Below are 15,242 nucleotides of genomic sequence, written 5' to 3' on the forward strand. Positions count from 1 at the left end.
TTTTGGAGTATCCCTATTAACTTGGGCATTTTTGTATCATATATTCGATGTGTCGCAATCCATTGCCCTGGTCCTTTTTGCTGCTGAAATGACCATGTCTTCGGCCAGCAGGCGTTCTCAAGCTGGCACTTGTGTCCTTTTGACAAGACCCAAGGTTGGCAGCTTCCTTACTTTCTGACACAAGATGCGCCAGAATCGTGTTCTTGACTGCCTGCCCTGTAGACCTGGCGTAGCAGACCCGGTTCATATGCCTCCCAGGACGTGCTTGGCCTTGGATTTTTGGCTTGGTGCTACTGAAGAACCTCCAACAGGCCAGGCTGGCATCCAGGCACGGAGAGGCTCCTGTTAGGACAGGCTACGTCCTAACTCCCTCTGTGGGCGCACTGCCTCCACTGCTCCCAGTGTTCCAAGTCACCCATGGCACAGCCCCATAGCCCTTCATCGTACGCCTCGGGCTGCGTGCCTCCGCCCCCCCCCCCCCACCTGCGCTTTTTACGTCATCACCAAAGTGCACCTGCTCAAGGCTGCAGCCTGTAGATGGTGGTGCCATAACTTCCCTACCGTGGCTCTGTCTCCCAGGCTGCCTGGAGGGCTCAGTAAGAGAACCAGGAACTCAGGCCAACTCTGACCAATGCAAGAAGGGAGAAGGGAAGGAGTTGGCTAGTTCTTTACCCTTCCTTCCCATTGACATTGTTCCAACACGCAGTTGTTCCATATGGCCTCTCAGAAGATGTCCCTCGTGGCGTAGAACTGCAGCTAACTGGTGATCCGCTATCTTGGATTTGCTTCCCTCCTTTTCTCCTTCTTTTCTGTTTGATTTTTCTTCTTGCTTCCCGGGGTTGTAACACACACACACACACACACACACACACACACACACATCAGTGAAGAGTTAGTTAGCGTGTAAGTTTTAGTGATAAAAATATATTAATATTTTAATAAATGCTAGCAAAACACTGTCAACTAAGAACACACAGAGGTCTTTGAAAGAAAACCTGTAAGAGGTTATCATTACAACAATTTCAGTTGGAAAGATCCCAGCTGCCAAAACAACGTTCTCCATACCGTGTACCTTGCAGTTCCATATCCTGCACCTTGAATAGGAGTCATGGTACGTACTTTGGATAAAAGGCATATACAGCCACGGAACACAAAATACTCTTAGCACAGCTACAAGGAAATCTTTTACAAATGCCAACTTGTAAATAAAACTCAAAATCGAGGGCTCAGTAGGGTTCATTCTGTAACCGGCTTGCTCTCCTGACAGACCCATAGAAGTTTTTAATACTTGTGCAAATCAATTTGTATATAATGTGATCACTTTTTGTATTTCTTGGTTTGCTTTGTCTTTAGCGCCTTCTTCCTGCTTTATACAATAGATAAAATGGACAATATCTAGCAGTGAGGAGCAAATCCAGAAGAGAAACGCTCAGGTGGTAGAGATTTGGGGGATTGTGGCCCTTGAATATAATAATAATTGTAAAAAAGTTTAAAAAGTAAAGGAATAAAAATAAAGATCTTCTGCCTTCCACCTGGAAAAATTCAGGTTTGGTAGGATCTGAGGTGGGGCCTGGAAAACTATGCTTCCCCAAAGCTCTCCAGATTATTCTGACGAGCTATATATTGAAGGCAACACTATACCCTTGCCTTCCTCCTGAAGGGAAGGGTAGGAGTGGGTGAAGTTTGGACAGAATCACACCCACCCCAGTTATTCTCTTTTCTTGTCTTCGCTTAAAACAAAAGGAGGGGAAATTGGGGTTTACGTGTAATCTCTCAAAGCCTATCCAAGCTTTTCTACTGAATTCAAATCAAATCAAATTGTCCAGCCAAGGAAGTGAAACAGCACTCTAGAAACAGAAAATAACCGGTATTGCACACCATTAACGCCACACGGCTTGATATCTGTCCATGTTTAACACACAAGGCCAATCCACAAGGTGTTTGTATCGCTTATTTCTATTGTTTTGGTTTTATTATAATCTGAGAATCTCAAAATCCCAGCCTCACTCATCTGCCACACGCCAAAAGCTCCTGGACATAATGAGTCGTCAATGAAACAGTATTAAGGGAGGCTCTTTTCTTTAACAGGTATGTTTATCGTGCTAGAACAACTCGGACCGTGAAGGAACACAGGTAGAAGAGCACGTCCACTAGCTTTGTACCCATCGTCTACCTTTGTCACATCTTGACATCTAGTCCTATTTTTCTTTTTAAGAAACGGAACTTTTAGATACAGAAGCTTTCTATTCTCTACTCATCAATCTCATTCTCTTCACTCTTGTGTGAGATGTAACACTTTTCTGAGTTTAGAATTTATTATTCTAGTCACATTTTAATAGTTTCACTACATATATATCCGTAAGGAATATAGAACAGTATTTGGTGTTTTCTGAAATTTCTCTACATTATATTATGCTGCACATAGTCTTTTGCAGCGAGGTTTTTTTTCAACCTTGTTTTGAAGATTTATATATTCACATCGATGGCGGTTGCTCACTCCATTTAACTTTTATTCCACCCTCTGAATATTTTACAATTTATTTATTCTTTTTAATGAATACTTAGATCGTTTCCAAATGTTGCTATTTAAACAATGCAACAGGGAACTGATACGCATTGGTCAGCTTTTGCTGGGATAACAAACAACCCCCAAATCTCAGAGGCTTACAACACAAAACATTTATTTTTCCGTCCACGGGTCGGTGGTTCGGCTACAGCTCCATCCTAAGACTGGGGCGGGAGAGAGCAGAGCGAAGGAGGAGGAAAAAAAGGGGCGGGCTGCTCTCTTCTCTCTGAGCATGCGCACTCCCTTTCCTGCCCTCCCAGCCAGAGCAAGAGCAGCCTCTGCACCTCCAGGGAACTTGTTAGAAATGCAGATTCTCAGGCCCCAGCCCAGACCTACTGAATCAGAAGCTCTGAGAGTGGAGTCCAGCAATCTGTGTTTCAACAAGCGCATGGTGGCTCGCTCCGATGCCTGATAAAGTTTGGGAACCACCCGCACCAAAGAATAAAGGACTAACAACCATAAGTAACATCCTAGGGTAAGTTCTCTTTAATGTCCTTAAGGGAAGTGAATGGATAGATATTTATTAAACAGTGGGATTCTTTTTACATTACAGGTCGCATTATAAAGTATTGACATTGTATAAACTAGGAAACATGAAGAGAAACCAAGAGATGCTACACTATTTATCGACATATTTATAAATAATCTTGATGGATGTGATTACTGTGTGTATTGCTGTTGATTTATGGGAAGATTCTACTTTGATTTATGCTTTTGTTTTATTACAACTGACCTTTGTGTGATCCCATTTTGTGAGGGAGTTCTTTGATCAGAGTACTACAATATTGGTCTCTAAATGAATACTTCTACGGGAGTTCATTTTCTGGCTAATTTGCATCCAAATGGCCCTATCTGAAACACTGATAACAGGGCTAAAGATAGTTTAAAGACCCAAATCTTTGGAAGAAAGCGTATTAGAGTTCAGCATGAAGAGTTGTATTATGCTAGGAGATAAAATTTCCTATATAACAATTTCCTAATCTATGCCTTTTAAAGATATAAAACAGACTTTTAGGTTATTGCTCAAATAAGTAGAATTTGAATACACTTTACAACAGCTAATAGATAACAAATGTATCTTAAAAGGGAGAAAGTGGAAACCTGTATTTGAGGACATGCTACATTTCATACTTTTTCAGGTACTTACACGTGATACTTCAACAATCTGCTGGCTAAATATTATCACGTATCTGTTCAGATAAGAAAACTAGGGCTCTGAGCTGTGAAGTAACTCATCCCACGTCTGACTACAAATCTCATGCTCCTTCCCCTGTATCACTTGTATACTTCAGCAAAACGGTATTTCCATGAAGGTTCCATGCATAATTACTGGGTAGATGCATTGAAAAAGGCGTCTGTGCACTTGGAAAGTGCAGTATAAATTTAGCCAACTAAGGGGTCAGAATCTGAGCCTAAACTAAAGTTAACTGGTTGGTAGTTTCATAGAATGCATAAAAACATTTACCAGTTTTTGAAGTGGGTGTTTCAAATTAGCTATCTACATTTGGCTATGCAATCTTATCCAAAAATGAATTGATGCAGTCTGCCAAGATACTGATCACAATGGCACAATTGGTTACGAAAAAGTTGCCTAATGAAAACAGCCAAGGGTTCGTGGCCGCTCTCCTGGATGCTGTGTCTGCCTTGTTCCTTCTCAAGAAGTATCAGAATCAGAGCCACTGTGTCCTCTTGTATGCAGCCTGTCTGAGGCAGCACAAGTGAAGGTGAAACTCAGCCATCAAAACGCTGCAGTGTTCATAAGACTCTTGCTTTCCCATAGCTGGTTGTGAAACTGAAGTTTGACAGAATAAAGGGTTGAAATAAAATGCAATACCAAATAGGAGTTGTCTGTACAGTAGAATTAAAAAACCAACTTTTCATCCATTTCAGAAGAACGTTAAACTTTTTTTTAAATTTTTAAATGTTTATTTATCTTTAAGAGAGAGAGAGAGAGAGAGAGAGAACATGGGCAGGGGAGGGGCAGAGAGGGAGACACAGCATCCAAAGCATCCAGGCTCCCCCTGTCAGCACAGAGCCCGATGCAGGGCTTGAACCCACAAACCGTGAGATCATGACCTGAGCTGAAGTCGGACACTCAACTGACTGAGCCACCCAGGTGCCCCAGAAGAACATTAAACTTAACAGAGAAAGAGTTTAGGGCATCCTGAAGATTTTCAGAAATGAGTTTACTTGAACTGGAAGGCTAAGGTCTACCAAGAAGTTAGCCCTCTTCGAAGAAGCACTTACTGTATTTAAAACATGCACTGAAATAAAAACACTATTCAAAAATTATTATTCAACAGGAAGTTTCTGGTGCTAAAGGTAGTCGAGAATACATTCCCATTACTAAACCTGTCTAAAATGCATACACATTGTCTAAAGGCAAATTATATACATTTTTTACTTAAATAGGACATCTCAGAACTAAGATATTTCTGGGGAAATGGTTATCTTCATATATATATATATATATATATATATATACACACACACACATATATATATACATACATACATAAATATGTATATATATGTACATACATATGTATATATATACATATATACATACATACATACATAAATATGTATATATATACACATACATATATTATGTATATATACATACATATACATATACATACATATACATATGTATATGTATATATACATACATATACATATACATACATATACATATATATGTATGTGTATATACATAATATATGTAGCATATGCTATATATCTTTATGTACATTTGTATTTATTATATTATATATCTCTTCTTTAGTTCAGACAAAATTTTGAAACCTCTCTGTTGTCTCTTCACAGTGAAAATAAACAAACCAAAGAAGACAAATGTACAAGTTCCAAAAAGAAAAATCAAAAAACCAAACAGAGGTAAGCCAGTTACTCTGGCGTCTGTAGTCAAGGTACTCAATTCATCTCCAGAATCTTTCGTTTCACATCCGAGCAATATGATCTCAGGGAGTCAGTGCCAAATGAAGCACAATGGAAAGGCGCTTTATGGCTGACTATTTCATCAAAATGCACTTTGCCTCAGAGAATCATTAAGAGACATGATTCAGGAGGCTTTCCAAAAAAATTAATAGTAATAATCAGAACGTGTTAAAAATGAAGAACTAGTAACTTCTGTCAAACTAAACATTGAACAATGAGCTTTTTGTTGGGTTTTCCACACAGGTGCCCTGCCCTGTGCAGTAGGCGTTAAATATTGACCCCCTGGAAGATCGTCCATCCTAGGAGCTGACCAGGTGGCAATCTTGGAATATTAGGCTATCGATGATTTACGAGGTCATGACAAAACTCTAGTTTTTCATAGGATCATTTTTAGTCATTATCTAAGACGGATAGGGCATCAGAGAACCATTCCTTAAGCTCTCATAACGTCCTCCCAAGCACAATGATGTCACCCACTTACACCGTTGCTTGTCACAATGCACTGAAAGGTAGACGTGGTGGCGGAGATCCCCTGAAGCCCCCTCTCCGATGGTAAATCCTGCAGGAAGATTAAAAGCATTTTTCTCCCCACTGTCACGGCTTCAGGTTGGGGCATAGCCAACCCACAAAATCAACACGGTGAACGTCCAATAAGCTATGGAGCTGGAGCTGCTACACCCTGGCCTGCCTCTGCCCTGGTATCGCAACTGACGAGAGTCATTATCGCGGGCTGAAATTTGTCTTGCTTTGTTTTTCTCCCCTCACTCTGAGGTTTGGGAAGGGTGTGAGCTGTACAATCAGATGATGATGCCATTAACACAAATCTCTTCAATAGGAGCCTTCAGGTCATTAATCTCCAATAAAGTAATCTATTTAGGACATTGTTGAAATGGCCTTGGGTCACTCTGCATGATGGCATGAGGATCCCCTGAGACGCACCCCACATTGAAGGAGGAAATGGTTTCCCCTTGTCTCTGAGCTTCCCTCCTAACCTCTTCTATTTCTGTAGTGTTGGAGAATCCCACAAATCTCAGTCAGCCAGACTCAGACTGTGCTGGTTCCTCACATGATGGCAGAAAATGGGACAAGAACTCAGAACGTGTGTTGCCTGTGGCTGGAACCGTCATCTCATTGTCAACTTTCATCTGCAGTTAGGGCTGCTAAGTGAAAGACGTGAGTTGGCAGGTACCTAACATCTTTCACCTGCTCCCCTTTTGCACTCAACTCTGTGCCCCGGAGATGGGGCCTTGCAGATGATATCACTGACCTTCCTTGCACTGGCAAGCCCCTTCTTTCTCAAGGTGGCCAAACCTGACTCTTTTCTTCCTGGTTCCTAGTAACCCCTCCCTTTCCTCCTCCCTTCGGGCTATATCATATTACAAAGTAATAGTTCTTAAAACACTGATACTGGCATAAAAATAGACCAATGGAACAGAACAGAAAGCTCAGAAATAAACCCAAGTATACAGTGTTAACTTTTTTTTTTAAGATTTTACTTTTAAGTCATCTCCATACCCAATGTGGGGCTCGAACCCACAACCCTGAGATCAAGAGTCCTACACTCCACCAACTGAGCCAGCCAGGTGCCCCAGTGTTAACTAATTTCCACCATGGGCACCTAGAATACACAGTGGGTTAAAGAGAGCCTCTTCAATAAATGGTGCTGGGAGAACTAGATTATCTACATGCAAAAGATGAAATTAAGACCCTTACACTGTAAACAAACATCTACTCAAAATGGGTCGAAGACTTAGACAAAATACCTGGGATGGGTAAAACTCCTTGAAGAAAATACGGGGGAACGCTTCTTGACATCGATCTTGGCTATGATTTTTTGGATATGACATGAAAAGCACAAGCAACAAAAGCAAAAATAAACAAAGGCTAGATCAAACTAAAAAGCTTATGGGAGCTGGGGCGCCTGAGTGGCTCAGTCAGTTAAGCAACCGATTCTTGATCACAGCACAGGTCGTGCTCTCGTGGTTTGTGGGATCGAGCCCCACGCTGCACTGTCAGCGCAGAGCCTGCTTAGGATTCTCTCTCTCCCTTTCTCTGCCCCTCCCCCACTGTGCACTCCCTTCCTCTCTCTAAATAAATAATTTTTTTTTTTTTAAAGCTTCCGGGGCACCTGTGTAGCTCAGCTGGTTAAGCATCTGACATGTGATTTAGGCTCAGGTCATGATCGCAGAGTTTGAGCCTAGCTCATGTTGGGCTCTGTGCTGACAGTACAATGCCCACTTGGGACTCTCTCTCTCCCTCTCTCTCTTTGCCCCTGTTCCTCTCACTCTCTCTCTCTCTCTCTCTTCCTCAAAATAAACATAAAAAAATACAAAGCATCTGCACATGAAAGAAAACAAAATGAAAAGGCAACCTACAGAATGGGAGAAAATATTTGTCAGCTATATATCTGGTTAGTGTACAAAATATATAAGGAACTCATACAACTTAATGGAAAGAATAGCAATGATAATAATAACATGGTTGAAAAATGGGCAGAAAACACGAATAGACATTTTTCCAAAGAAGACATCCACATGGCCAACAGACACATGAAAAGATGGTCTACATAACTAATCACCAGGGGAATGCAAATCAAAACCACAGCGAGATATCAACTCACACTTGTTAGGATGGTCATTATCAAAAAGACAAAAGATAACAAATGTTGGTAAGGATGTGGAGAAAGAGAGGAATCCTTGTGCACTGTTGGTGGGAATGTAAATTGGTATAGTCACTATGGAAAACAGTATGGAGGTTTTCCTCCATAAAAAATTAAAAATAGAACTACCATATGATCCAACAATCTCTCTTCTAGGCATATAGCCAAAGCAAATTAAAACAATACTTCGAAGGGATATCTGCACTCCCACGTTTTTTGCAGCATTATTTGCAATAGCCACGGTATGGAAACAACTTCAGTCTCCATTGATGGATAAACGGATAAAGAAATGGTGGTATATATATATATACATAAGGAGTGTCATTCAGCCTTTAAAAAGAAGGAGATCCTGCTACGTGCAACAACATGGATGAGTCTGGAGGACATGATGCTAAGCGAAATAAGCCAGACACAGAAAGAAAAATACTGCATGATTTCACATACGTGTAGAATCTGGAAAAAGTCAAAAATCATAGAAGCAGAGAGTAGAATGATAGTTACCATGGGTGGGGAGATGAGGAAAATGGGGAGATACTGGTCAAAGGGTGCAGAGTTTCCGTTATGTGGGATGAATAAATTCTAGCGATCTGATGTGCACCATGATGATTATAGCCATTAGTATCGTAGATTGGAGATCTGCTCAGAAAGTTGATCTCAGGAGCTACCCTTACCACACACACGCGAAAGGTAATTATGTGAGGAGATGACTATGTTGATTAGTTTGACTCTAGTAATAACTTTACTCCGCGTATGTAGATCAAAGTGTCACGTTGTACACAAGATACAGTTTTTACTAAAAAAAAAATAAAAGTTCGACTGCTCTGGGCTTCAGGATGCTGCACTATCTATTGGGATTTCCTTCGGCTGATGGGTCTCCTGCTGGAATCACCTGAACGGTTCATTAAAGCAGATTGCTTAGCCCCCCGAAAGGGTTTTGGATTCAGGGGGTCTTGGGTACAGCCAAACTTGGCATTTCTAACGAGTTCCCAGGTGCTGGTGCTGCTCTGTGTGAGACCACGCTTTGAGAATCACTGCTCTGTACTGACGCCTCTGTTTACAAAGAATATAGGCAAATAGTGTGCAGTAATAGCTGCCAGGAAACCACGCCCAGCGTTGCCAACAGCTGGTTCGAGAGAGGTAATTAATAGGCCCGCTTGTGTCCGTTGGGGTCCCAACTGGAAACAGATGGCACATTTCAAATAGGGTAATTCCCTACAGCCAGTAAGTGAATGTGCAAAGCCCTGGGGTTTTGTACCAAAGACCTAAGCATACAGGTAAAAACAAAACAAAACAAAACACACACACACACAAACAAACCACCTGAGCTCTGCCCATTCCACACACAGTCATTTCAAACAGCTGACATAAGGCCAAGTTACGAGGTTATATACGTCTGTCCCCTGGCCAAGAGGCCCAAGTAGGTATCCTAGCTGGGTACTCTGACATGTTTTTTTTCCAGAGAGCACCTGTTCCCGTTGACCTCTTGATCTCACTAATTTATCTTTCCTCAAAGCATGACTCTTAGGAGTTAGGTGTCTAGGAAAGCCTTTTGTGATGTGGCAGACTTTTATCTATCTCCCTTCCTCTGAGCTGGCCCATTTCTCTACCAACTGCTGAACCAGCTAGCCTCACTTCAACACATGTGCCCGGGGTCATTTTATTTCTTTCCGTTCCTGAATTTGAGGTTATATCCATTCTTGCTACCTTCCATTTCTCCAAATACCTGTCAAAAGGTATTCAACAGACACATCGATAGCTTTAGGTCGCCCTAATTACTACAACGTTCTCTTTTTCCTGTTGTATCATTTTGGTATTACATATTTTTTTTAAATTAAAAAAAAAATTTTTTTTTTAATGTTTATTTATTTTTGAGACAGAGAGACAGAGCATGAATGGGGGAGGGGCAGAGAGAGAGGGAGACACAGAATTGGAAGCAGGCTCCAGGCTCTGAGCCATCAGCCCAGAGCCTGACGCGGGGCTCGAACTCACGAACCGTGAGATCGTGACCTGAGCTGAAGTCGGACGCTCAACCAACTGAGCCACCCAGGCGCCCCATATATATTTTTAATAATAACATATTAAAAGAAGAACTTACATAAGATATTTTTAAATTAATAAGCACAGAATGAATACAACAGACAAGGCACCCATTCCCTATTTCAGAACTAGAATATTCCTATGCCAGAATGTATCTCGAGATCCCATCCACCACCCTTCTCTCCTCAAGTAGCCATGATCCTTTTTAAAAGCAAATAGGCTTATACCTTATGCATATTTTCCCGCACAACATATTGTTTCATTTTGCTGGATTTTGAACAAATTTTCTAGAATTTCTATTTCTTACCCCATATTCTATTCCTAAAAAGCATTCATATTGTTACGTGTAACAACAGTACATTTCATTTTCCCTGTGAAAATTTCACAATGTGAAGATGGTGTAATTTATTTTTTCATTCTCTTGTGTGTGTGTGTTTCCAGTTTTTTGTTATTATGAACAAAGCTTCTATAAAATTTCAGGGCGCCTGACTAGCTCAGTCAGTGAAGCATGAGACTCTTGATTTTAGGGTCATGAGTTCAAGCCCCATGTGGGATGTAGAGATTACTTAAAAATAAAATCTTAAAAAAAAAAAAACTGCTATAAATTTTCTTATACATATCACTCGGGTATGTGCCTCTTGGGTGTACTAAGCCTGGTGGAAATTGCTGGATTTTGAGGGGATATGCAGATTCATCTTCACGATTGTTCTCCCACATACGTGCATCAGTATAACAGTTGCATCCTACCAGTGCAGTGTAAGAGTTCAAGTTGAGCCACCTCTGATATGATCAGACATCTTAATTTTTGCCAGTATGATTTGTTTTTTTTTAATTTTTTTAATGTTCATTTTTTTTGAGAGAGAAAGAGAGAGAGAGAGACAGAGTAGGAGCGGGGGAGGGGCAGAGAGAGAGAGGGAGACACAGAATCCAAACTAGGCTCCGGTCTCCGAGCTGTCAGCACAGAGCCCTACACGGGGATCCAACTCACAAGCTGTGAGATCATGACCTGAGCCGCAGTCAGGTGCTTAACTGACTGAGCCACCCAGGCGCCCCTTGCCAGTATGATTTGTATATAAGGGTATTACACTGACGACTTCACTTTTATTTCTCTACTAACTAATAAAGGTTTCTCTTCGTATGCACCTCATTCATTTGTTAGGGCTGCCTTCACCTGTTACCCCGCACTGGGTGGCTTGAAACAACAAAAATGTATTTTCCCACAGTTCTGGAGGCCAGAAGGGCAAAATCAAGGTGTCGGTATGGTTGTGCTCCTTCTGATGGCTCTCGGGAAGAATCCTTCTTTGCATCTCCCAGTTTCTGGTGGTGCCAGGCATTCCTTGGCTCGTGACTAGAGAGCCTTTGCCTTCCTGTGGCCTTACTGGTCTGGGTGTCTCTCTCCTGAATGTCCTCTAAATCCTCTTGCCATTGGATTTAGGCTCACTCGAATAATTAAGGATGATTAAAATGATCCAGATTCTTAATGTAATCGCATCTGCAAAGACCCCTTTCCCAAAAAGGTCACATTCACAGGTTTTAGGGATTAGGGAGGCACATTTTGGGGGCCACAGTTTACCCCATGATGTGTACGATCACTATTCATTTCCTCTTCCAAGTTACAGGTTTGTGACTTTTCCCATTATTCTATTGAATCTTTCCTGTTTTTCTGTTGAGTCTTTTTCTTTTTGATACGCAGGACTTCTTTATATTAAAGATATTACATTTTTTGTCAATTATATTTGTTAAATGAACATTCTCCCAGTCCTTGGCCTGCATTTTCAGTTTATTTATTTATGTTTAAGTTTACTTATCTTGAGAGAGAGAGAGAGAGAGAGCGAGAGAGCAAGCAAGTGAGCTGAGGAGGGCTAGAGGGGGGGCGGGGAGAGAATCTCAAGCAGGCTCCACGCTGTCAGCACAGAGCTCAACATGGGGCTCCAACCTATGAACCGTGGAATCATGACCTGAGCCGAAGTCAAGAGTCGGATGCTTACCCTACTGAGCCACCTAGGCGCCCCACATTTTCACTTTTTAAAATGCTGTTTTTTGATAAACAGAGGTTCTTGATTTTTATGTAATCGAATTGCCCAATCTTTTTTCGCAATTAGAACGTTGTATGGCTTATCTAGCAAATCCTTCCATGGCCCCAAATAAATTATTTTCTTATATTTTCTTCTAACTATTTTTACAATTGGACTTAGAGCCTTAGGTCTTTAATTCAGCAGTGGGATATTTTTGTGCGTAGTATGAGGTAAGAATCGGATTGTACTTTTCTCCATGGATGGGGATAACCATTCCCTTTCATCCTGTCTCTGTGTCAGGAGCAGCAGTGGATGTCTTACAATTATGTGACTGCAAGCTTGAGGATATAAGGCACACGGTGACACGACAAAGGGATTTTATGTTAAGGATAGAGTCAACATTTAAGTGATATCAGCTTTATTACAGAGCACAAATCAACATATATTATTTAGGAAGAATAAGAACATCGAGATGAACGTGTATGCTCTACCAACATCATGACATGCCTGGCGTCCTACAAGCCTTAACTAGTACGATCTCTTAAGTCTATGTCTAGTTAGGCTTAACTATCATTACAAGTAACTTAGAGCAGTTGTGTTAGCATCTGGGGTGGCATATTTACCAAATGACATCACTAAATAAGGTGGTGCCAAGAACCACTCAGTTATTAAGTCTCTCGCACCCGTCAGGTGGATGAGTCAGCCGTGCCCCGTGTGGCTAAGGTAACCGTGGGCACACTTGGTTCACTGCATGCTTGTTCAGTCAATCGTGCAAATTAGCCATCGTGTGAGACAGTCAGTTGAGTCCATAATTTCATGTTCAATAAATCGCACACATACACACAAGAGGAAATCTCTCTGAGGTCTCAAGAAAACCCCGGTTTTATAAAATGCGTGGTTCTTTTTCACACAAGGAAAGACATAATTACTTCCACTCAATCCGTCATTTCTGGACTTCATAAAAAACACAAATCCTCTTTCAGAAATTCGTAACTGGTAAAGATAGCATGATCATGATTTTTAAATGTTGCGTTCTTTTTGACTCTGTTTTGGAAAAGTCATTTGTGGGTAGAAACCCTTAGACCCACTCTGTCCAAAATGGTAGCCATTAGCCACCTATGACCGTCTCAATTTAAGTGATTCAAAATTAAATAAAAATTTCAGTTCCTCATTTTGTGCTCACCGCATGTCAAGTGTTCAGTAGTACCATACAGGACAACGTGGACTGAGCATTTCCATCTGCACACAAAGTTCTTTGGGGTACTGGTGTTCTAGATACTATCTTCCAATCTATTTGTATGGTTCCAACATTCACTTAATACTCTAAGGTTTACCAAATATTTTCTAATCCATGCTTATTCTGAGTCCTCGGTATGTTATTGGAAGGAAGCCATTATTCCAAATTTTTTATCTATTGCTGAGCAACAAATTCCCTCCAAAATTTAGCAGTTTAAAATACCAAACATTTATTATCTCACATAGTTTCTGAGGGGCAGGAATCTGGGAGCAGCTTAGCTGGGTGATCTGACTCAGGGTCCCTCATGAGTTTGCAGTCAAGCTGTCTCTGGGGGCTGCATGCATCTGAAGGCTTGACTGGGGCTGGTAGATCTACTTCAGGCTTGGAGTTTCAAATTGGTTGGTTCCAAGTTGGTTGGAACCATGGCTGTTGGAAGAAGCCTTCGGTTCTTCACTATGGGGGTCTTTGGCTTGTCCCAGAGCAAATAATAAGAGAGACAGAAAGAGAGAGAGAGAGAGAGCATACATGCTTGGTGTTTTTTATAACCTAATCTCAGAAATGACATATCATCACTTTGGGCTTATTCTACTGTCACAGACCCTGGTTGGTAAAATGTGGGAGGAGATTACCCAAAGGTATGAATGTCAGAAGTGAGGATCACTGGGGCCCATCTTAGAGGCCAGCAAATCACATCACTATTTAAAAAGCTGAGTAACTTACCAGTAAATGTTAGAGGCAAAACTCACTTAAATTCTCAGACTTCTAACTCCTTTCTTCTACAAACTCTGCCTTCACCCATTTGGATCCTGCCTCAATTAAACAGTTTGGCTTTTTTATAAACCAACGACACAGACTAATAATGTTAACCTGCAAACATTACAGCCAAGGTTCAAAAGGTCTTAGAAGCTTGATTAATAACAGTTGTCCCTCTCTTTTTGTTTTTTTTTTTTTTTTTTCAGGAAAAACAATTACAGGGGAGTAGAAGCAAGCGAAGAAGCCAGCTACTGACAACACTCTCCCCTGGACCAAACTCTCGGCCTCGACCTTGGTGTCTGTCCTTGTTAGGCCTGAATCACCCAGCTGTAGCAAGAATCCTGTTGAGTTGGCTAAGTTACAATCCCCCACCCTGGCTATCTGATCAAATGTCCTTGTCCCGCCATCTCCCAGGTAATATTGGGTCACCTTGGCTGCCTTCAGCAAGAATCCCGTCAGGTCAGTTTGGCCAGAATCCCCTCTCACCCACCTTCCCCTACAAAGATTGCTTTGTTCTTTGTCTCTCATACATCTGCCCACATAGGAGAAGAGGCTTTTTACTCATCGTTGCTTTAAAAAGGGGCAGAGGTAGACTATCTTCCTTCTTAAAGCTGCAAAACAATAAAGCTGACTCAAAGATAACCTTATCTTCAACCATAGCCCATCTTAATTGGAAAAAAGTTTTTTGTTTTTGTTTTTGCTTGAATGATTCTATTTCAATGGAGGGCGGAGTGTGGGCAAAGTGGGCCATGGTGAATATAAACCGATTTCACTTTTTGGTTTGGCATGAGATACTGAGAATCGGAAGAACAAATAGATACATATCCCAAACGTCATGCATGTATTGCCAGTGGGCATGACAGCTGACTGCTTTATCCTCTGGTAATTATTTGAAAGCACGGTTTGGTTAACAATCACTGCAGATTCTAAGAAATTACTTCTGGGAATTCCGTACAAAGATATTGGGAAATATGCAAAAAATGCTTTGGCCCTTGAGAGGAAGGAACAGTAGGAATG

General features: G+C 41.2%; 1 long non-coding RNA gene across 1 annotated transcript; it reads left to right on the plus strand.

The window, feature by feature from the left end:
- The first annotated feature begins 2,831 nt into the window (after window positions 1–2,831).
- LOC132693175 (uncharacterized) lies at window positions 2,832–15,076 on the plus strand. Its single transcript, XR_009616632.2, has 4 exons — window positions 2,832–3,041; window positions 5,396–5,464; window positions 6,534–6,697; window positions 14,432–15,076. It is a non-coding gene; the product is annotated as an uncharacterized LOC132693175 (long non-coding RNA).
- The last annotated feature ends 166 nt before the right edge of the window (window positions 15,077–15,242 follow it).

This window comes from Panthera onca, chromosome B1 (assembly GCF_046562875.1).
Source record: "Panthera onca isolate mPanOnc1 chromosome B1, mPanOnc1 haplotype 2, whole genome shotgun sequence".
NCBI lineage: Eukaryota > Metazoa > Chordata > Mammalia > Carnivora > Felidae > Panthera > Panthera onca.